This window comes from Dipodomys ordii, unplaced genomic scaffold (assembly GCF_000151885.1).
Source record: "Dipodomys ordii isolate 6190 unplaced genomic scaffold, Dord_2.0 Scaffold112, whole genome shotgun sequence".
NCBI lineage: Eukaryota > Metazoa > Chordata > Mammalia > Rodentia > Heteromyidae > Dipodomys > Dipodomys ordii.
The window spans coordinates 1,366,975-1,367,867 of NW_012267328.1; the positions used below are offsets into that span (position 1 = coordinate 1,366,975).

The 893-nt window shown below is 53.6% G+C and overlaps 1 protein-coding gene across 1 annotated transcript in view; it reads right to left on the bottom strand.

Moving 5' to 3' along the window:
* LOC105994954 (dedicator of cytokinesis protein 2-like) overlaps positions 1–893 on the bottom strand; it is a 68,134-nt gene that overhangs the window by 28,052 nt on the left and 39,189 nt on the right. The gene's annotated exons all lie outside the window — the stretch shown is intronic.

Sequence of the window (893 nt, forward strand, 5' to 3'; positions counted from 1 at the left end):
TTCAAGGGTAGTGATTAGAGCACAGTCCTCTTCGAGGGTAGTGATTGGAGTGCAGTCCTCTTCGAGGGTAGTGATTACAGCACAGTCCTCTTCAATGATAGTGATTACAGCACAGCCCTCTTCAAGGGTAGTGATTAGAGCACAGTCCTCTTCAAGGGTAGTGATTACAGCACAGCCCTCTTCAAGGGTAGTGATTAGAGCACAGTCCTCTTTAAGGGTAGTGATTACAGCACAGTCCTCTTCGAGGGTAGTGATTACAGCACAGTCCTCTTCGAGGGTAGTGATTACAGCACAGTCCTCTTCGAGGGTAGTGACTGGAGCACAGTCCTCTTCGAGGGTAGTGACTGGAGCGCAGTCTTCTTCAAAGGTGGTGTCCGGAGCCCTCAGGAACACCTACCTCGGTGCTGGGTGACATTCTGAACGTCTCCCCAGAACAGTGGCTTCGTTCCAACTCCTCTGCTAACCAGTCTCCACGCAGGGACAGCCTTCAAGGGAGGTTCACTCCGTGCACAGTCTGCAGACAGGCTCTGTGGACGGCTACACCAGACAACCCGCTCTCTCCCAACTACCTCTAGTCTAACCAGAGACTCTCTCGGTCCAAAGGGGACCCAAGTTGTGGGGGTGAGAGTTACACAGGAACCCGTGTAGACGCCTGCCTTCATCAGTCGGGCGGTTTTGACCTCCACAAGCCCTTCAGAGGTCATGTGAAAGAAGGCATAGGGAGCAAATACCACGTCTCAGCCGGGCGCCGTGGCTCACGCCTGTCACCCCAGCTGCTCAGGAGGCTGACAGCTGAGGATCCTGTTTTAAAGCCAGCCCGGGCAGGAAAGTCTGTGAGACTCTTACCTCCAGTTAAACACCAGAAGACCAAAAGTGGAGCTGTGGCTGAAAGT